The sequence below is a fragment of the Nycticebus coucang genome, chromosome 11 (assembly GCF_027406575.1).
Source record: "Nycticebus coucang isolate mNycCou1 chromosome 11, mNycCou1.pri, whole genome shotgun sequence".
Lineage (NCBI taxonomy): Eukaryota > Metazoa > Chordata > Mammalia > Primates > Lorisidae > Nycticebus > Nycticebus coucang.
In genome coordinates this window covers 61,894,724-61,918,172 of record NC_069790.1, presented here as the reverse complement: position 1 = coordinate 61,918,172, position 23,449 = coordinate 61,894,724, and positions in this window count along the sequence as shown.

The following is a 23,449-nucleotide window of genomic DNA, read 5'->3' as shown; positions in this document are numbered from 1 at the left end:
AATAATCAACCTCCCTACTTACTCAATTTTGCCAAAATTTTTAGTTTATTATTTTTTAATAAAATATTTTGGTGTTTTTAATCTCTACTTACTGAATTTTTGCATTTTTAATGTTTTTTATCCTATTTACCATCTTCAGGTTTAGTCTCTGTTCTTTTTCCTAATTTCTAATTTACTGTGTTAGAAGCTTCATTTATTTTCAATATTCCTTTCTGATATGGGCATTTAACAGTGAACAGCTTTATCCACATGTTACAAGTTTAGAAACACTGTGTTTTCATTGTTATTTAGTTCTAGACTCGTTTTGATTTCTGTTATAAGTCCTTGTTTGGTCCATGAGTTATTTGGAAGACTTTGCCAGATTATTTTTTAACTCAAATAATTTTTGATTGCTTGCTTTTAAATTTTCCTGAACTTTGACTAATTTTATGTAACCCAGGAGAGTGATCCCACCAAAACAGTAAAGTAGAAGTAATCTGGCTTCCCTCTCCCACAGAAAACTGAAAACAACTGTCCAGTGCCAAGATTATCACCACTAATATCCCGTAACTCAAAAAGGAGGCTGTGCTCATCCTTAGTGCCACAGAGAATTGAACTGTGAAATGAAGTTACAATAAATGGAATTCTTTATCTGTGACACCCTTCCCCCAAACTGGTAGGCACCACATGCAAGTACCTCCAGACTCAGGGTTTCTAGGCTAGAAAAAGTGAGATCAAGGTGAACAACCAGGTCTCTCATTATCTTAGATTCTCGTGCAGAAAAGCTGCTCCATCCATGGGAAGCATCTCAAGTGCTTGGAAGGAGAGAGACCCCTAAGGGCAGCTGGGGACAGAGAGTAGAAGTGGGGCTAGAAGCACCAGTGAACAAAACTCAGGACTGCTCTCCATTTTAGACAAAGGAGATTCCAAATCAGAGAGGTGGTTCAGCAGCACCAGGCACTAAGCAACAAGCTCCATGGCTACTCAGTACAGATCCCCAGCCAATCTCCCCACACAGCTGTGAAATCCTCTTTGGTATTCCTCCCCCATCCCAAATACACAATTCTGGGACAGGCAGCACACTGAACTTTTGGGAGTGCAGCAACAAACCCAGGCTTAAGGCAACATCTAGTGTCAGAAAGCAGTGGTCTAGGACTAAAGGAATTAACAGGCAAACTGTACAGAAACTCTAAACACATTTACTAGAAAACTAAAACAACCCAGATAGCAAAAACTGGAATAAATAAGAAATCCTTCAATGTGAAGACATAGTCTTACGTTTATAAGAAACAATAGCAAATGGAATCATGACCCTTCCAAATGGACCAAGTAAGCTGCCAGTGATCAACTTCAACAAGATGCTAAGATGCTATGAGCTCAGATCAAGAATTCAAAATAACAAATAATAGTTTTGAGGAAACGTAGCAATCTTCAAACTTTTTCTGTAAAGAATACAGAAAAACAATTCCAAAATTTATGGGAAATTTCACAAAGAGATTGAAATAATTATTTAAAAACCTCAAAAATCCTGTAAATGAGAAAGACATTGACTGTACTGAAAAGGGCATCAGGGTCTCCACAGCTGACTTAATAAAACAGAAGAAAGAATTAGTGAGCTTAAAGGCAGCTATTTAAAATGCAAATAGGAGAAAAAGAAAAAAAAGCCTGGAAAGGAAGGAAGATTGCTTATGAGATCTAGAAAATAATCTCAAAAGAGCAAATCTAGAAGTTATTTGCCTTCAAGAGAACAAAAACTAGAATGCTTATTCAAAGAAATAATAACAGCTTTCTAAACATAGAGGATGATATCAAAGTATTCAGGTGCAGAAAGGTCAAAGATCACAAACAGATTTAACCCAAGCGAAACTAACACAAGGCACATATTAATAATTCTATGTGACCAAGTTCCCTGGAAATTGCTCATAATATGTTGTGTGACCTATTATTTGGTAAATTTTTATGAGTGTTCTATATATGTGGTAGTCAGTAATGCTACTTAACAAATATTGCTAGATCTTTCCAGTTAATATGAAACTTATATTTTCCTATAACCCTATGTGTCTACAACGACTGTAACTCAATGCTTAACTGCATGGTTCTGTAGTACCAACATAAAATATTTTGTGTGCATAACCCACTGAGACTTTGAATGTTTTTATAACTCCATGATTACAGGCCAATCCTGATGATGTGGATGTGGGATGATATTAGTACAGAACTGGCAGTCAAAAGGGCAGCAATCCATGTTGTACATAAGTAAAACACTTAATAAAACTATCATGAGCTGCAACTTGCTATGGTCATTTACCTAATAAGCTTGTAGCATTATGAGAAGTGTATGAAAATTCAAACCATATTGACTTGTATTGATTTGTTTCACCTATGTTTACCCAGATGATATTAAAGAGATCCAAATAATAAATGCTTTAAAAAAATACGTTTTCTTTCATCATTTGGCCTAGAATCTTATATTAATGTAATAGATCAATTTACTAATTATTGTTGAATTTTTTGTATCTTTACTAATTTCAATCTGGTGAATTTAAAATTCATCACTATATGAGTGGGTACATATTTCTTTAATATCAAGTAAAAAGTGTTAAGCTTAACAAACAGGACAAATTGGATGTTATTAAAATTACAAACTTCTGTCTGTCAAAAGAGCCCAATAAAGAGTGAAAAGGCAAGTCGGAGAGTCAGAGAAGGTATTTGTAATATAAAGAACAAGTAACACAAGTAACATTGGTCTAAAATATGCAAAAATTCCTAAAAATCAATTAGAAAACATAAGTCAAACCAAAGGGACAAAAATGTGAAGGACTTAGAGACTCCTTATCCTCCCCCTCAAAGGTACTCAAATAACCAACACATTTGGAAAGCTTCTTAGAGATATTAGACATTGAGGCAATGCAACTCAAAACCATGGTAAGATATTACTATAGCCCTAGAAAGGCTAAAATTCAAATGATGGAAAATACTTTCATGCCATGTTACTTGAAGTTGGAGCATAAATTTTTGCAAACTTTTTTGTCAAACACTTTTGCAGGATCAGCTATAGCTCACATACATATACTCTAGGGCCTATGTCAGTCACTCTGTGAAGATCTTTGAGGATCCCAGCTTTACGTAAAGGAAATTCTCTCAATTCAGTCAGCAAAGGCAATCACAGGGCTCATCTCATTTATCATCCCTCCTCTCAGGAATAACTGTTCTACTCTGCTTATCGTCCACTACCTTAATGTTATTTCTATAAATGTTTCATTGTTTTTTTATAACAGTTGTTAAGGTTTAACAGATGTTAAACCCATCTGTATCACCCTTGAAACTCGGCTGAAAGTGAATGCTGTGTGGAAGCATTTGGTGGCAAGCCATTGTGGCCATTTCCGCCTTCTGCTAGGTCATAGCACATGTGGCTGCACATGTCCTAATGTCATGCCTGTGATATGATATCTGACTCAATTCCAGGAAATTTAGCCTAAAATCAAAGAAATGTTTTACCTATACATCACTGATTTGTCACTTTAGATTTTTGAATTTCCCTTTTCTTTTTCTAGGAGGTATATAGACTTGAAATTTTTCCCTCTATATAGTTGATTTAAGAAATCATTTAATTATAAATGGATATCTACATTTCTCCACCCACAAAAGATGTAAATTCCTAACTGATATTGGGATTTCAGTTTGGGAGTTTGCAATAAGACTACATAACTGAACTGGCTTTTCTTTTCATTTTGTAACATATTGATAATAGCATAAAATGTAATTCTTGTGCATTATTAAATTTTATGATAAAACTAATTACGGTGCTTTGGATTGCTTATTAAGATGCCGTAAAACTAAAGCTGTTCTTAACTTAAAATTTTTATGAATATGAGTAAGTTAATAAAATGTGTAATGGCCCAAGTGTCAAACAATGACAGTTTAATTTCTCTTTACAATTCTTTATTTTGGGGGGAGGGGCATCTTATTTTATACAGCAGAGAACCAAACTGTGTAATCTTTTTAATATTTTCTGGCTGTTTCTTGATGTTGAAGCAGGGTGTGTATAATTAAGGAATCACTAAACAGCCATAGTAATTTAAAGTGACATAGATACTTAGTAAAAATTGTGCTTAAAACACACAAAAAAACCTTTATCCCTTTGTTTTTGTCTTGACTGGCAAAATGATTGAGGAGTTAAAGTTGATTTTTGTTTCACTCTTATTGATTACAAATCTTTTTCTTCACTTTCACCTCTGAGATAGCCTGTACCTCAGAATTCCTAACTATGCCATCCAGTGACACATAAATAAATGCTTTTTTTTTTTTCTTTTTGAGACAGGGTCTCACTTTGTTGCCCTTGGTAGAGTGCCATGGTGTCTCAGCTCACAGCACCCTCAAACTCCTGGGCTTAAGTGATTCTCTTGCCTCAGTCTCCCAAGTAGCTGGGACAACAGGCACCCACCACAACACCCAGCTATTTTTTGGTGGTAGTGTCGTTGTTGTTGGACAGGCTGGACTGGATTCGAACCCACCAGCTTCGGTGTATGTGGCTGGCGCCCTAGCCGCTGAGCTACAGGTGCCAAGCCTTGCTGTGTTTTTTTAATATATATACTTTTGTTTGTCTTGCTCTGTACAAAGTAATATATATATATATTGAATTCTAATAAGCAGAATTAAGTTTGTAGATAGTTTTCAATAATAGCTTAATATGGGTTTGCCAACTTTTTCTAATAGGGGTCACATGGTAAATACTTTCACTTTTTAGACCAGACAGTCTCTGTTGCACCTACTTAACTCTGCCTTGTGACACAAAAGCAGCCATATGCAATGTGTAAATAAATAGATGTGACTGTGCTCCTTTAAAACTCTATGTACAAAAAATAGGCACAAGGCATGTTTGGCCAGTGGGTTGTAATTTCCTGAACACTGGTTTATGAGATTATCCTTTCCACAATAATATGTAGGAATTTTAACACAGAACTCACAGAAATGCTGTAACTCAAATGTTGAAGATGGCCTTTTAATGGTGATAATTTTAGGTCCATTGGTAGAACTGTAAGTAATAGAATTTTTTAAGCCATTTAGCACCTAGCACCTTTTATTACTAAACAGATGCACATGTAGATGAAGAATAATTCATGAAAAAAAGTTTATATTTACTATTAGCAGTATATGCCACAATTAAAATAATTAAAAAAGGAGCAAGATTGACTTACATTAACTTTCCCAAGCATTGCCTTCTGATGATTGTAATAGTTGAAGAACATTTAAAAGTAATAAAAAATGTGTAATGACTAGATAAGGGGTTTATTTAGACTCTCATTTCAAAAGAAGCCTCATTAGGCATCATTCTACCAGACTTTAGGTTATATTACAAGTCCACAGTGATAAAAACAGCACAGTCTTGGCACAAAAATAGAGACATAGTCATATGAAACAGAATAGAAAACCAAGAGAAGAAACCAATCTCTTTTCACCATCTGATCTTTGATAAACGAAACAAAAGCAAACACTGGGGGGAAAAAAAATCCCTAGTCAACAAATGGTGCTGGGAGAACTGGATAATCACATGTAAAAGACTGAAACTGGACCCACACCTTTCCTCACTTACAAAAACTGACTTAAGATGGATAAAAGATTTAAATATAAGACATGAAATGATAAAAATCCTAGAAGACAGTACGAGAAAAACCCTTGATGACATAGGCATGGGGAAAAATTTTATGAAGACTCCATCAGCTATTGGAATGACAATAAAAATAAATAAATGGGTCTAAATTAAGCTGAAAAGCTTCTGCACAGTTAAGCACTCAACAATTAAAGTAAACAGCCTTCAGAATAGGAAAAGATATTTGCTGTCATGAATCTGACAAAGGGTTTATAACTAGAGTCTACAGAGAACTCAAATTAATCAACAAAGAAAGGTCAAACAATTCCATTTATCACTGGGCAAGAGACATGAATAGAATCTTCTCCAAAGAAGACAGACAAATGTTTATCAAACACATGAAAAAATGTTCGTCGTCCCTAATTATTAGAGAAATGCAAATCCAACCACCATGACCTATCACCTAACCCCATTGAGAATAGCCCACATCACAAAGTCCCAAAATTACAGATGCTGGTGAGGGTGTGGAGATAAGGGAAAACTTTTAAACTATTGATGGGATTGCAAACTAACATAGCCTTTTTGGAAAGAAGTATGGAGACTACTCAAAGAACTCAAACTTCACTTTCCATTTGATCTCACAATCCCATTATAATATAATCCCAGAATAATAAAAACCATTTCATCATAAGGACATATGCAATAGAATGTTTATTGCAGCTCAATTCACAACTGCCAAGATCTGGAATCAATTCAAGTGCCTATCTACACATGAACAGATTAATAAACTTTGGTATATGTATAGCATAGAATACTATTCAGTATTAAAAGACAGAATTTACATGTTTTGTGTTAACCTGGATGGAGTTGGAGAACATTCCTACTTAGAAAAATATCACGACAATGGAAAAACAAGAATCCAATGTACTCAACACTGATATGAAACTAGCAGATGAACAAATACACACTCTCACAAGAGAAAAATATAATTAAACTCAAGTTGGGGGGAAAGGCAGAAGAGGAGGAGAATTGGTGTGCTCTCACCTAACAGGCATAATGTAAGGGTATATGGCACACCTCCTGGGGGCGAGGCACAACTACAGCTTGGATTCTACCTAACTAATGAAAACAATGTAACTTAATCATATCTACCCTCATATTAATCTGAAATAAAAACAAATAAATAATAAAAATGTTTTAAAAAGAAGCCTCACTGTTTGTGAACAAAGAATTTCTAGTACTGACATATAGTGCCCCAGTTGTCTAGTGTAGAATGCATTAACATGAGAATCCATTTAGAATCCATAAGTCTCAACTGGATAGAGAGGAACACAAAAATTGCTTTCTATTAACCAACTTTAAAGAATAACTACAATTTTCTCCTTAACAAAGGAACAGCTATTTATTGGTTCCTGTTTTTTGTACCTGTGGCGATATGTAGACTGCAAAATTATATTTATTTTTTCAACTCTAGCTTGAATAGATTTATCTTTTGAAATACCATGGTTTTTCAAATAACACTAAAACTATTTACTAAAGAATTGTATGATGTATTTGAAAACTACTGTTCAAAGGACTGATGCATGGCTTCAGATAATTTTGGAGATATATCAAACCAATATTTTCTGCTATACTGTTACCTGTAGTCCTTAAACTGTCTTTGTGTATGTAGCTTTGCAACTGAGATATATTTAGCCATTATAACAACATTCTTTTCTTCACTAAATCCAAGTAACTTAATAAGTTTCTTGAAACTACATAGAAGAATCAAAAGTATTATGAAAACATTCAGAACGTGTTTAAAAAGTATATTCAAAGATTTTAGTAGTCACTCAGCAGGAAAATTCCATTTCTTATACCAGTGTGATTATATAAGCTTTTATAATAATATCAGGTAGGGCAGGACTGCAAGTAATTTTTCAAATCATTTCACAGTAATTTCAAAGCCATACATTTATTTCTGAAATTGATGGCAAGTCATAAATTCTGACTTTTATTTTTGCTTCATAATTCATGCCTTCGTTTATTCAACAAATGAATTTTGAACCTTCTACATGTTAAGATTTGGGAAATCAGGGCTGAACAAGATAGATGTAATCCCTGCTCTCATAAAATTAGCACTCCTGTTGTCAGAAATAAACATTAAACAAGTATAAAAATATGCTTAAGTTAGGTGTATGGTAAATGCCTTGAAGAAAATGAACATATGACATTATAAAAAGTGACATTTATTGAACTCATTCCTGCCTAACAAATGATTTCTCTGTGAAGGAAAAATACAAAACCTAAAATAGTACTTTTAAGGAATTTTCCTAAAGAATATGATTTTCCTAAGAAATTAGGGCTGTTTTATAACAATAATCTATAGAATAAAAAAATATTTTAAAGTTTTAAACTCATGATAAAATAATTTATGCTTTCCTTCTTTTGTTTTTTTTAAGAGACAGTCTCACTTTATCATCCTTGGTAGAGTGTAGTGGCATCACAGCTCACAGCAACCTCCACCTCCTGGGCTTAGGTGATTCTCTTGCCTCAGCCTCCTGAGTACCTGGGACTACAGGCATCCGCCACAACATCCGGCTATTTTTTGTTGCAGTTCTGGGCAGGGCTGGGTTCGAACCCGCCATCCTCAGTATATGGGGCCAGCGCCCTACCTACTACACTTTCTTTTAACTTAGGTTTCTAGGGTTTCTCAGCCTTTAAACTCAGGAACATTTCCACAATAACCATTTACCCATATTTCAAAATTGAGAAACCCTAAGCTCTCATACTTCTGTATTTCTTTGAATGGATACTGAGAATCAAAGGAAAATAGGCCATATGTTTCCTACCTGAACATCTTGGTTTTATAAAAATTATCTGATTGTAAGTCTTTTTATCAACCTGATATCACTAGTTGAGGCCTGAGCTAGAATGGAATTGTTTCTTTTGGAGTGTCAAATTTGCATGCACCATATTACTTTTCTGAAATGGACTCAAAATTCAGAACTTTCATCCTGAATTCACTACATTTCTTATCCGTCCATGTGTGGAAAATTATGGGCACACTAGAAATCATATTCTTAACCTTCCCTTGAATACCTGCACAACTGAATTACACTTTCAAATCTAATGAACATATTTAATTTAATAGTGCTTAAAAAAGAAACACTGTGATCAAGTCACACTTCTGGAAGGGCCTAGAACACAGAATGTCAAATATATCAACTGGGATTGCATATTTCTACAAGTAACAGATAACTCGGCAGATAATGGCTTTAAATTACTAATCAGTTTGCCTTAAAATGCAGTGCATTTACTGCTAAAATCACATTGAAAATTCAAGTTTGTGGGACCCAGAAACATATTAATCCAGTTTTGTTTATTTTAAAGGGGAAATTTGTCTTAGAATTCAAATGATTTGGAAATTAAATGGGGTTCTGGACTGGATTAAGTTGATTCGAAGGTATCATTGTATTCCCCACATAACTGCAATTGACATGGAGGGCAGTTCAGGGTATCTCAGTTTTGGCTAGCAGGGATGAAAGTCCTGGCTCCCTACTTTACCTTCCTTGGCACCATCTCAGTAGTTATTTGAGGAAACTTAAAATTCCATAAAGATGGAAGTCCAGGCTACTCACTTGACCTTTGCTCGAGTAGGGGGGCTGGTGGCCTCACAGGATTTTTTTTTGCAGTGTTTGATTGGAGTAGAATAGTTATTGTTTAAAATTTTTCTGTTTTGCTAGACCTCCCTAAACCGTTTCTTTGCCTAATGACAACAGGGTTTTCTGGAACTCTTTTAGTGTACATAGGTTAGCAATTCCACACTGTCAGTTTCTTTAGCTCTCACTCTGTGATATATGAAGCAAGAAGAAAATCCCAGGAACACACCCCTACAATATTCTTCTGATTCAAAGTCCCTAGCCAATCTACCTTCTTCTCTCTATTTTTTAGCATTATCTCATGAGTGCTTTATATATAGTTTTCAATGTTTTCCATTGTATGTAATGGGAGAAATATGGAAAACAACCTACTACATCTTTCTAGAAGTTGGCTAGAGTTTCACATTTTTATTTCTGGTAAGTATGCTTACTACTTAAAATGTAATACTTGAAAAGTTGAAAATTTTATTTTTTACTTTATTGGAAGCTCCTTTTACATAACCTAAGATTTTCAGAAAGTCTTCAGAAATTCAAAATGTTGTTAATTATAACATACTTTAACCAATATAATGTGTATTACCACAAAATTCACAATTGCAAAGATGCAGAATCAGTCTAAATGCCCATAAATTCATGTGTATACTATGAAATACAACTCAGACACGAAGAAGGATGATTTAATGACTTTTGCTACAATATGGATGGAACCAGAGACCATTATCCTAAGTGATGTATTTAAAGAATGAAAAAACAAATACCACATGGACCTAATATTAAATTGGAACAAACCAGTGAGCACACATGTACAGAGAGGGAAATAAAACTCAATGGAAATAAAATGGGGGGCAGATGGAGTGTGTAAAAACCTACTTAAGTGGTATAATGAACACTATATTGGTAATTGGCACACTTACAACCCTGATTCAAGCATTACCAATGTGATCCATGTAACCAAATACATGTGTAGCCTTGCAATACTTTGAAATTAAAGAAGAGATTTGGCCTTGTTTAGTGTTTTATTTTCTCACTTGTCTTCTTACAATGTAAGATGAACAATTGATTATTAATACACTGGAATTCTTTAGCTGTTTAAATGAGCCTTTTTAACATTTTTTCCCCCAGGCAGGTAGCTTTTATTTCAGGTTAACATGAGGGTACAAACAACTAGGTTACAATGTTTTCATTTATTAGGTAGAGTCCCTATTGTAGTTGCATCCCCATACAAGAGGTGTGCCATATACCCTTACATTGCGCCTAATTATGTGGGAGCATACCAATCCCCCTTCCCCCAACTTAAATTGAATTGAGTTTTTGTCTTATGTAGGCATGTATTAGACCATCTACTGACTTCATGTTAGTATTGAGTACATTGGACCGTTGTTTTTCCATTCTTGTGATACTTTACTAAGAAAAATATGTTTCAATTCTATCTAGGTTAATACAAAAGATAAAAGTCTCCATATTTTTATGGCTGAATAGTATTCCATGGTATGAATATACCACAGTTTATTAATCCATTCCTGGGTTGGTGGGCATTTATGTTGTTTCCACATCTTGGCTCATAATTGAGATGCACTAATCAATCTAGGGCAAATGTCCTTAAGATAAAATTATTTTTTTCCTTATAGGCAGAGGACTAGTAATGGGATTGTGGGATCAAATAGAAGGTCTAATTTGAGTTCTTTAAGGATTCTCCATACTTCTTTCCAAAGAAGCCATGTTAGTTTGCAGTCCCACCAACAATGTAAAAGTATTTCCTTCTTTCCACATCGTACCAGCATATGTAACTTTGGGACTTTGTGATGTGGGCTATACTCACTGGGGTTAGGTGACATCCCACGGTGGTTGGATTTGCATTTCTCTAATTAATAGGGATGATGAGCATTTTTTCATGTTTGTTAGCCATTCATCTGTCTTCTTTAGAGAAGGTTCTGCTCATGTCTCTTGCTTAATATTAGATGAGATTATTTGCTCTTATTTGTTGTTGATTAATTTGAGTTCTCTGTAGATTCTAGTTATCAACCCTTTGTCAGATGTGTAACATACAAATATATATTCCCATCCTGAAGATTGTTTATTTGCTTTAATTGTTGCATCCTTAGCTGTGCTGAAGCTTTTCAGTTTAAGTACCATTTGTTTATTTTTCTTGTTGCTACAATTGCCACAGAAGTCTTCTTTATAAAAATTTTCCCCAATCTGACATCATCAACATCAGAGGTACTCAAACTTTTTAAACAGGGGGCCAGTTCACTGTCCCTCAGACTGTTGGAGGGCTGGGCTATAGTTTTTAAAGAAAAACAAAAACTATGAGCAAATTCCCATGCACACTGCACATATCTTATTTTGAAGAAAAAAAAACAAAATTGGAACAAATACAATCACACTGCCTCATGTGGCCCACGGACTGTAGTTTGACGACACCTGATTAAGGTTTTCCCCCATACTTTATTCTAGGATTTTTATCATTTCATGTCTGAGATTTAAATCTTTATCCATCTTGAGTCAATTTTTATAATTGATGAAAGGTGTGAGTCTGGTTTTAGTTTTTTACATGTGGTTATTCATCCAGTTCTTCCAGCGCCATTTGTTGAATAGGGATTTTTTCCCCCAAGGTATGTTTTTGTTTGGTTTAGCAAAAATCACATGGTGACAGGAGACTGGTTTCCTCTCTTGGTTTTCTATTCTGTTCCATATGTCTATGTCTCTATTTTTGTGCCAATACCATGCTTTTTTGACCACTGTGGACTTGTAGTATAACCTAAAGTCTTGTAGAGTGATGACTTTGTTTTTATTACTAAAATTTGCCTTGGCTATATGGGAATTTTTTTTTTGGTTCCTTCAAAATATAGAACTATTTATTCCAGTTCTTCAAAGTATAGTGTTGGCATTATAATGGGGATCACATTGAATTTGTACATTGCCTTGTGTACTACAGACATTTTAACAATGTTTATTCTTCCTGGCCAAGAGCATGGTATGTGCTTCCATTTGGTATGCCTTCTATTCGGCATTTCTTTTCTTAGGATTTCATAATTCTCTTTCTAGAGGTCCATAACATCTTTTGTTAGGTATATTTCTAGGTATTTCATTTCCTTTGACACTACTGTGGAAGTTATTGTGTCCTTGATTTCCTGCTCAACTTGGCTGCTATTGGCATATACAAAAGCTACTGATTTGTGAACATTGATTTTATACCCTGAGATGTCACTATACTTCTAGATCACTTACAGGAAACATGTAGTTGAGTCTCTGGTGTTCTCTACATATAAGATCATATAATTGGCCGTAGAGGACGCCATGAGCCAGGTGACCTCTGAGAAAGATGATTTGCAGCTGGGGGGTGGACCCTCGGGCAATTCATCCGCAGGTGCTCCTTGTGGAGAAAGAGCCCAGCCCATGGCAATCCTTAGGCACATAGTCATTGTCTAATACTCCCCTCACTTGTCCTGTACTGTCTCAATAAAAGGCTACCGTGGAGGTTGCTCAGGGCTACCCTGAAATTAAGGTTAGCCCACCTCCTGCAAGCTTGTACTTCTAATCTGTGTCATACCTGGTTCCTTCCTGCAGCAATTGAGACCAGGGCCATAGGGGCCATAGGGGCCACAGGAGCTGCAACAATTGACAAAGAAAGAAAATCTGACCTCCTATACCCCAATTTGGATGCCCTTTATATCCTTCTCTTACCTGACTGCATGGGCTAGAACTTCCAGAACTATTTTCAATAGTAGTGTTGATAGAGGACATCCTTGTCTGGTTCTAGTTCTAAGTGGAAAAGCTTTCAGTTTTACTCCACTCAGTATGGTAGTAGCTATGGGTTTGTCATAGATGGCTTCAATCAGTTTAAGAAACTTACTACTCCTTTTTAGTTGAGTCCTTTCCTGATTATGGTATCAGGGTGATGTTTGCTTCATAGAAAGTGTTGGGGAAGGTTCTTTCCTTCTCAAGGATTTGGAATAGTTTTGGTAGTACAGGTATAACCTTTTCTTTGAAGAAGTGATGGAGTTCTGGTGTGAAGCCATCTGGTCCTGGACTTTTTTGTTGTTGTTCTTGGAAACTTTTTATTGTGTCTTCAATCTAAGTGCTTGATGTTTGTTTGTTTAAGAGATCTATGTCTTCCTGGTTGAGTCTAGGGATATACTGTATTCCAGGTGTTGGTCCATCATCTCCTCATTGTCAAATTTTTGGGGGCAGAGTATCTTGTACTAGTGAGAAATAATCTCTTGTATTTCTGTGGCATCTGTTGTTATTCCCCTTTGTCTCTGATTGAGGTTATTGGAGATTTTTCTGTTTCTAGTTAATCTGGCCAAAGATTTCTCAATTTTATTTAACTTTTCAAAGAACCAACTTTTTGTTTCATTAATTTTCTGAATGAATCTTTTGTTTTCAATTTCATTTACTTTTGATCTCATTTTGACTATTTTTTTTCTTCTCCTGGTTTGGGATTGGATTGCTCTTCTTTACCTATGTTCTTAAGGTTCATTAGGTTGTTGCTGTGCTCTCTTTCTGTTTTTCATATGTAGGCTTCTATTGCAATAAATTTTCCTCTTAGCACTGTGATTACAGTATCTCACAGGTTTTGGTAGCTTATAGCTTCATTGTTGTTATGGTCAAGGAATTTAATAATTTTCTCCTTTATCTTATCCCAACTGTCATTCCACAGTCATTTAGTTTCCATTTCTTTGTGTGGGAATAAAAATTTTGTTAGAGTTGAGCTCCATCTTTATTCCTTGTGGGCTGAAAAGATACTATGTATAATTTCAATTCTTTTAATTTTGTCATGGTTGGTTTTGTGTCCTAGGATATGATCTATTTTAGGGTATGTTCCATTGACTGACAAGAAGAACATATATCCTTGGGATGGTGTGTCCTTTATATGTCTGCTAAGTCCAATTGTTCTAGGGTCAATTTTAATTCCCTTATTTATTTGTTTAGTTTCTGTTTAGAGGACCTATTCAGTTCTGTCAGAGAGGTGTTAAAGTCCCCAAACATTATGGTGTTAGAGGATATAATATTGCTCAGACCAATTGGGGTCTGTTCCTAAATCTGGAAGCATTTAAATTGAGTACATAAATATTTAGAATTGAAATGTCCTGTTATTGTATTATTCCCTTGACCAATATGAAGGAATAGTCTTTGTCTTTCTTTTGTTGCTTTGAATCCACTTGTCTGAAAATAAGACAAGTGAATTATTTCTTTCTGTCTTCTAATTACCATTTGCCTAAAATATTGTTTTTCAACACTTTACCATGAGTCTTGGTTTGTCCTTTGAGGCTAGGTGTGTTTCCTAGAGTCAGCATGTGAATAGCTTATCCTTAGTTATCCAATCATCCAGCCTGTTCCTCTTTAGTGGGGAATTCAATTAATTAACATTTATTGAAAGAATTGGTAAGAGTGGTGGAGCTCTATCCATCTCATTTTGTGAGAGTCCATTACTTAGTTTTATCTTTTGCATCATTGTGGAAGCTAGAATTTAGGTTCATTTCCTTTAGTTTCTGCATGTTTACTTTGCTGTTGGTGCATTGTGATGATTCATGTGGAGAATAGATATAAATGTCTCCTGTAGAGCTGGTCTTCTTGTGGAAAACTTCCTCAATGTTTGCCTATCAGTAAAAGATTTGATTTCTCCATCAACTTAAAAGTTTAGCTTAGTAGGATATAGACTTCTGGGCTAAAAATTGTTTTGTTTAAGAAGTTTAAAGTTATATGACCATTCCCTTCTGCTTTGGAATGTTTCAGCTTAAAGGTCCAGTGTCATCCTGATGAATCTGCCCTTATAGGCCAATTAGTGCTTATTCCAGGCTGCTTGCTGAATTTTCTATTTTGTCTTGATTTTGGACACATTCATGACAATGTGTCTTAGAGATGCTCTTTTCTGTTGAGACAACTCCGGTTTTAATATCCCTCTTCAAGGAGTACTGAATTTTTGGTGATACTTGGGAAATTTTCATTTATGATATCCTCTCATAGGGCTTCCATTCCTTTGGGACATTCTTCTACTCCTTCAGGCATACCTATCATTCATATTTTTGAATGCTTTGTGAAGTTGCATAATTCTCTGAGCAAGTCCTGTTTTCTCTCTATTTTCTGTCTCTTCAACTGCCTGGACTAACTACTTATCGTCCAGTGCTGAGATTCTTTCTTCTCTATGGTCTAATCTGTATTAATACTTTTTACTGCATTTTTAAGTTCTGTGACTGACTCCTTCAATTCTTTAAGCTCTGCTATGTTGTTTCTGTATTCTTCATATATTTAATCCATTATTTAGTTCTATTTTTGGATTTCCATTTTTTCCCCCACTTTCTCATCAATTACTTCCATTGTTTTGCCATTCATATTTTAAATTCCCTTTCTGTAATTTCCATTATTTCTCTATAGTTGGAGTTATCTGTGGTAGCTTCCTCATTATCCCTTGGGGCTTAGGGTTGCTCTGATCTAAGTTTATCATGTTGCCAGATTTTTTCTATTGGTTTCTCCTCATATGCGTTTTCTTCTTATTCACTTCTTTCTCCTATTTTTTTCTCTCATTACTTCTTTCACTTTAAATTAACTTGTCTTTATGCTTAAGTATTTAAGTGGTCTTTTTGTTTAAGTCCAAAATGAAGATAAATATACAGAGTGAGAAGGAAGAAAGGAAAGAGATAATGAAAAAGAGATGGAATGAAAGGAAAAAACTGAAAAAAGGTAGAGAAGAAAGAGAGAAAAAGAGATAGAGAGCAACAGTAGAAATGGGGTTATCAGGGGGCTTTGACCCACACCCAGAATTCCAGGACTCTCGGGGGGAGTAGGTCTCTCAAGGTCAGGAGCTCCTTACCAGTCTGGGCAAAAGCAAGACCCTACCTCTGCTAAATATAGAAAAAAAAAATCAGCATTGTCACAGTGGAGACCTACTAAAACCATCTTCCCAAAGGCTAAGGCTAGAAGGACCAGGAGTTCAAAGCCTCCCTGAACTTAGCCAATGCTATGACCTCCTTGTCCTGGCCTCAGAGTGAGGCTCTGTCACATAAATAGAATACAAAATGAGAGAGAATAAAGCAGATAAAAGAAAACAGAAAAAAATACAAATAGATAAACAAAATTGAAAGCAACATTATGTAAGCTGAAGTAAAAAAAGGGTATCTTAGTTGTTTTATGTGAAGATGAGAAATGTAGAAAAATCTCTACAAAATGAGAATAAAAGTAGAGAAAGAGAAAAGAAAGGAGGAATAAAAGTGGCTGAAAAACTGTATCAAAAATGAAAGAGCACTTGCTATTGTAGAAAGTATACATGAAAAATAAAATGTTGCCAAGGAGACACAGTTCTGTCCTCTTGGTTTATTTGCCTTAATCAGAGCTTGATCGTTTAGCTAGTATTCAGACCCTACGGGATTGGGATCCAGATTCTCACCAGATTTCTTAGAAGGCATACCTTGACCTTCCAAGCAGTGTCTCCTGGCCACAATGTGGGTTCCACAGGGATGGGGGAGAGGGAGCCATTCGACTTATCCCAAGGATGGCTGCACAGGCTCAGCAGGTGTGGCAGAGCCAGCTGTGCACTTAGGCCCTGCAGATTGTTCCTTCTGGGTGGCCCTTCTACAATAGTGGCATCTTGTTAGTAGCCAATCTGCCTGGTGATTCAATCCAAGCCACAGGATGCTATTTAATTTACTTGCTTACTTAAGCCCTTCCAAGGTGGCTCCAGTGAGTAACCCAGTCCAAGAATAAAAAACTACAGGATAGCTCTTTCCTGTCTCTAATCCTCTGGTAGAGGGCTGGCCAGCCTCGTCCTATATGCAGACACTTGCCTTCTATACCTGGTCTTCTCCAGTTCCTGACTTCCTCATTGGCTCCTGGAGTCCCCTACTGCTTCACAGTTCCCCTGAGTGGTGTTTCTGAGAAGGATCCCCTGGCCATAGGTGACTGGAGTCCTGTCTTCCCTGTCTCACTGTGAGGGGCTAGTAAGGAGATGTCTCCAATCCACCATCTTACTCCTTCCTTGTTTTCTTTTTGAATTTAATGACAAGACTTATAAATGAGTATTGAGACTATCTGAAACAACTTACATTTAGATACATGAAATTTTATTTTTTTAGTATTTTATATTTTTTACAAATTATTTATTGCTTTACTGGAGTTGACTCCCACCTAAGAGGAGATCTTTGCTATTAGGTATAAAATAGAAGGGTGGATGTAAAGTTCTCTGAGGTAAATTTGCTGTCATTACTTTGTCCATGTGCTGATTTCAGAAATTTTCATTAAGGGCCAAAATGGAGATTCTAACACCATAATTGACCTTTAAAAGGTCAATTATGTGATTTTTCAGTTCTGAGGCACATCTCCTCCTACTATGTTATTTATTTATTTTATTTTTTTAATTGTTAGGGAATTCATTGAGGGTATAAAGAATTCATTGAGGCTACATTGAGGGTACACTGGTTGCATTTGTTAGGTAAAGTCCCTCTTATAATTGTGTCCTGTCCCCAAGAGGTATATTACTCTTTTAAAATTAAATGCATCTTACAATTGTGCAGGAGTAAGACCAGACTGAGATTTGCAGATTGGGTGTCAGTGACTTAGACAAGAATAACAAAGACAATGATGTCAACATTTTTTGTCAGCATTTACTAGGAACCAAGTGGCTGTAAGATGGAGTAAGGCATTAGGTGAAGTAGAGGGTTGAGCTCTATTAATAAAACAAGAAGAAAGCAGGCTAGCTCTATCCAGCTACAAAGCTATCCTAGAAATAAATTCTAATGACTTTAAGGACATCTGTAGATTATTTTAAGAAATTATATGCTACCGGTGCTGGTGATGGAATAGGGGATAGAGGTTGGTATTTTGTGAAAACCACAGACATTTACAACTCTAGGTAAAAAAGAAGATCTAAAGTTAAAACTGAATATGAAGACTTCTTTAAGGAAAATCAGAACCAATTTATTTTACTTATAGTTTATAGCTTTATAAATGTGTAGTAGTATGTGATAAAATTCCATGAAAACGTATGTTTTAGTAAGCATCAAGTAAAAGTTTTAAGAAAGCATGTGTTATGGTTTTATTGACAGTGGTTTTTTTTCCCATCATTCTTAATAATAGGCATTTCCTTGATGACATTTTGTGTGTGTGTGTGTCTATCTCATGTTCTCTCTATGTAGATATCAAAAGAAAGCAATATGTATCCTATTTCTTGTCTTGTGCTTATGGTGTCTTTTTCTTTTCCTTATCCTTTCCTTATGCTATCTCTTATTTTGTAAGGGAGTCTTTCCATTACTTTTTTTTTTTTTTTTTTTTTACCAATGTACTAACAAGGAGATGGAGTCCTAATTAATATTCAAAGAATCTTCCTAGGAGAAAATTTTTCTCCGTTTTGAGTTCTAGAATTACTTTGCTTAATACACAGTATATAAATATACATATCAAATATTCCATTCTAGCTACTAGTAGTTCAATTTCAAATATAAAAAGATTATCTAGGGCAATTCTCAAAGACTTTACTGTGTAAATACATGCATGGCTTCTCCCAGAAAACATTATTATATTCAGTATTTTCCTTGCATATTTTCTCATGGAACATTTTTTCTTATAGATTCTCTTACTGAGATACCTTGGAACCTGATTTGAATAACTTTGTCCTAACTTCTTTCATGGCAGAGTACCCTGATGTATTTCTTAAATATCCTTCCCACTATAGTATTTAATAGTAAAATAGTTTGTTTTCTTTAATAGTTTTATAAATATGAAATATATATCACTTTCTTTAACAACTGTTACAAATTGGCATTGTTAGAGAATTTGGGGGGATTTTTTGTTTTTGTTTTTGAGACAGAGTCTCACTTTGTTACCATTGATAGAGTGCCATAGTGTCATAGCTCACAGCAACCTCCAACTCATGGGCTCAAGTGATTTTCTTGCGTCAGCCTCCAGAGTAGCTGGGCCTACAGGCACTGGCCACAACATCTGGCTATCTTTAGAGATGGGGTCTTGCTCTTGCTCAGGCTGGTCTCAAACTTGTAAGCTCAGGGCAATCAACCCACCTCAGCCTCCCAAAGTGCTAGGATTACAGACATGAGCCACTGAGCCTGGCCTAGAGAGTTATTTTTAAACATGTTTTTATTAATCTGGAAAACCTAACCCTAGATTACATAGTAGGTGCTCAATAAATATCCACTGACTAGAATTGCATGGTAACTTCATTTCCAAACTGCTGAAGAGAGGTAACCTAGTGATAATGGAGGCAAAGGAGGGGAGAAGATCATTGCTGGGGCTGTTACACACACACCACACTGTGTATTACTCTTCTATATTTCTCACTTCATTAAGTCTATGCAAAATCAGCCTTCCTATCTAACAACCAATGGAACAAGAATTCAAATTGAGGCCCTTTACATGCACATGTAATTCAATTACCTGTTGCATTTGATTCACAAACAGGTAAAAAAATTTTATTTTCTTTCCAAGTTGCATTGGCTGCCATTATTTTAATGTAGCATTTTATTTCATGTTGTTGAAATATTCTGAATTATGTAGGAGGTTTATTTTTTCCTGACATTTCAGTAAGTTATTGTACCTTATATTAGGCAATAGTAAGCAAAGCTAAAGAAACAAGCTGAAGTATCATCATCCCCAGGTGAACTCTTTTAGTCATGTACTTTTTTGCTTTTTGGACCCAAATTCCCAGATCATGGACTCTATAGTTTATTTGGTAGCAGTTGCCATAAAATCTCTGAAATGCTTGCGACATGCATGCTGAACAATGAATTATAAATCTGACATATTTATCAGAGAATCAGGAGGGGAGAAGATAAACACTTAGAAAATCTTAGTTTACAAGATGGATGTTTATCAAGTGTGCCCTAGCATCATAATGAAATTTGACGTAGTCCATGAAAGTTGAAAGGAATTAGATGAGAAATGTTCTGTACAAGGAAAGTTCTTTGAAGCACTATTAAGAGTAAATGCTTTTCACAAATATCTAAAAAAATTACACAGAATGTGCAGAATTATAAGTTATTCACTGTTTGTTATTATTATAAAATGCATTTAAGCCACTAGTAAATATATTTGGTTTCTTTCTCCTCAAATAATAGTTAATTCACTATATAAAATATTTAATTTATTCACAGTGACTCATTATTTTTTTACAATTATCTAACTATTTTTTGAGAAATGGTGAACAGTCATTTGTTTAAAACAGGGAGTGGAGTAGGTTAATCAAGAAGGAAAACATACAAAGTAGCGAGGGTCTCTCTCCCTCTCTCTTTCTTTCCCTTCCAATACCCATGTGTATTACTTATCCCCATTTTTTTTGTTCGGGACTGCTCATTTTTCTTTTTTCAAATGACAAGGGCCATTCCAGCCTTATTAAATGGGAACTTGACTGATAGCAATGAAAAGGTCACCTGTAATTCAGACTATAAGTGATAAAAATTTAGGGGTTAAGATCAACATAGACAAGGAGGAAAATTGAAAAAAATAGAGATAGAGATTTATAGACATGAGGCTATTCAAAGAAGACCAAGGGCTGCCAGTTGCTGAGAAATCAAATTGATGACCAGAAAATAAGATCAGATTAAGAAATATGAGGTTGGTGGGACCTCCTGAGGCACAGTCAGAGGACACTGAAATATATTTTTGGTGGATTATGAAGGGTCTGGGAATGGATAACTCTGAAATCCTTTTACAATACATCACAACGTGTCACATAGTCCTCGAGAAACTCAATTACCGAACAACCCAGACAACATGAGTGGCTCTTGTTGAAGTGAGAGAAATTTTGAAAGTGTCATGAAATGTTATATTTGCTTTCAGCATTTCGGAAAGTATTTTATATAGGCATAAACCCTGATTTTCTTTAGCACAGAAAGTACTTGTCTATAGACAAGTACACTTTACCAGTGAAAGGAAATTAAGTAGGTTTTTTTCTCTTTTTTTTTGCAGTTTCTGGCTAGGGCTGGGCTTGAACCCGCCACATGTGGCCTATGGGCTGGTGCCCTACTCCTTTGAGCTACAAGCGCCATCCTAATTAAGTAGGTTTTTAACAAATGGTTAAAGGTTGCTCTGGGCCATTATAATGAGCTGATATGCACTTTTTTCCTGATATGCATTTTTTTTTTTATTGTTGGGGATTCATTGAGGGCACAATAAGCCAGGTTACACTGATTGCAATTGTTAAGCAAAGTCCCTCTTGCAATCATGTCTTGCCCCCATAAAGTGTGACACACACCAAGGCCCCACCCCCATCCCTCCATCCCTCTTTTTGCTTTCCCCCCCATAACCTTAATTGTCATTAATTGTCCTCATATCAAAATTGAGTACATAGGATTCATGCTTCTCCATGCTTGTGATGCTTTACTAAGAATAATGTCTTCCACTTCCATCCAGGTTAATACGAAGGATGTAAAGTCTCCATTTTTTTAAATGGCTGAATAGTATTCCATGGTGTACATATACCACAGCTTGTTAATCCATTCCTGGGTTGGTGGGCATTTAGGCTGTTTCCACATTTTGGCGATTGTAAATTGAGCTGCAATAAACAGTCTAGTACAAGTGTCCTTATGATAAAAGGATTTTTTTCCTTCTGGGTAGATGCCCAGTAATGGGATTGCAGGATCAAATGGGAGGTCTAGCTTGAGTGCTTTGAGGTTTCTCCATACTTCCTTCCAGAAAGGTTGTACTAGTTTGCAGTCCCACCAGCAGTGTAAAAGTGTTCCCTTTGTCCACATGCACGCCAGCATCTGCAGTTTTGAGATTTTGTGATGTGGGCCATTCTCACCTGGGTTAGATGATATCTCAGGGTTGTTTTGATTTGCATTTCTCTAATATATAGAGATGATGAACATTTTTTCATGTGTTTGTTAGCCATTCGTCTGTCATCTTTAGAGAAAGTTCTACTAATGTCTCTTGCCCATTGATCTATGGGATTGTTGGCTTTTTTCATGTGAATTAATTTGTGTTCTCTATAGATCCTAGTTATCAAGCTTTTGTCTGATTGAAAATATGCAAATATCCTTTCCCATTGTGTAGGTTGTCTCTTTGCTTTGGTTGTTGTCTCCTCAGCTGTACAGAAGCTTTTTAGTTTAATGAAGTCCCATTTGTTTATTTTTGTTGTTGTTCCAATTGCCATGGCAGTGTTCTTCATGAAGTCTTTCCCCAGGCCAATATCTTCCAGTGTTTTACCTATGCTTTCTTGGAGGATTTTTATTGTTTCATGCCTTAAATTTAAGTCCTTTATCCATCTTGAATCAATTTTTGTGAGTGGAGAAAGGTGTGGGTCCAGTTTCAGTCTTTTACATGTAGACATCCAGTTCTTCCAACACCATTTATTGAATAGGGAGTCTTTCCCCCAAGGTATGTTCTTGTTTGGTTTATCAAAGATTAGGTTGTTGTAAGATGTCAGTTTCATTTCTTGGTTTTCAATTCGATTCCAAGTGTCTATGTCTCTGTTTTCGTGCCAGTACCACGCTGTCTTGAGCACTATGGCTTTGTAGTACAGTCTAAAATCTGGTATGCTGATGCCCCCAGCTTTATTTTTGTTACAGAGAACTGGCTTAGCTATACGGGGTTTTTTCCGGTTCCATACAAAATGCAGAATCATTTTTTCCAAATCTTGAAAGTACGATGTTGGTATTTTGATAGGAATGGCATTGAATAGGTAGATTGCTTTGGGAAGTATGGAGATTTTAACAATGTTGATTCTTCCCATCCATGAGCATGGTATGTTCTTCCATTTGTTAATATCCTGTGCTATTTCCTTTCTGAGGATTTCATAGTTTTCTTTATAGAGGTCCTTCACCTCCTTCGTTAGGTATATTCCTAGGTATTTCATTTTCTTTGAAACTATGGTGAAGGGAGTTGTGTCCTTAATTAGCTTCTCATCTTGACTGTTATTGGTGTACACAAAGGCTACTGACTTGTGGACATTGATTTTATATCCTGAAACATTACTGTATTTTTTGATGACTTCTAGGAGTCTTGTGGTTGAGTCTTTGGGGTTCTCTAAGTATAAGATCATGTCGTCAGCAAAGAGGGAGAGTTTGATCTCTTCTGCTCCCATTTGGATTCCCTTAATTGCCTTGTCTTGCCTAATTGTATTGGCTAGAACTTCCAGCACTATGTTGAATAGTAAAGGTGAGAGAGGACAACTTTGGTTCCAGTTCTAAGAGGAAAAGCTTTCAGTTTTACTCCATTCAGTAAAATATTGGCTGTGGGTTTGTCATAGATAGCTTCGATCAGTTTTAGAAATGTACCACCTATGCCTATACTCTTC